A 489-nucleotide genomic window follows, 5' to 3' on the forward strand; every position below is an offset into this window, starting at 1 on the left:
GCCTTCGATCAGGCTCAGAGGCAGAGGGAGGCAGCTCCAAGTTTACACCCCTGTGCCGCTGCCAAAGCCGAAAGCCTTATTCTTCAGCTGCCGCTTTTCCCTCTCCTGGTTTTTGTTTTTGTTTTGTTTTTCACGGGGGTGGGGTAGGGTGTGTTGTGGGTTGGGAGGTGTTGGGAGGTGGGTTTTGATTTTTTAAATTATGCATATTTTTCTTTTTTAAACTGGAAGAGGATGCACAGGGGGCAAAATTGAAAAAAAATTTTTTTTGGTTGGCTTTTGTTTACCTGGCGTGTGTGGCAACCGGCTTGCTCCCTCTCTCTGCTTGCTATCCCTGACCTTTCTTTCTTTTTGCTCCTTTTCAAAAAAAATATTAATTTCCCCTTCTGTGCAATGGAGCGTGGGGGGGAGGGAGAAGGGTTTGAGAATCCACCCAAGCCCAGCCCCTATTCCCCAGAACACCAATAATAACCCCCTTTAAAACATTTACCT

This window comes from Pteropus alecto, unplaced genomic scaffold, assembly GCF_000325575.1.
Source record: "Pteropus alecto unplaced genomic scaffold, ASM32557v1 scaffold388, whole genome shotgun sequence".
In the NCBI taxonomy this organism is placed as follows: domain Eukaryota; kingdom Metazoa; phylum Chordata; class Mammalia; order Chiroptera; family Pteropodidae; genus Pteropus; species Pteropus alecto.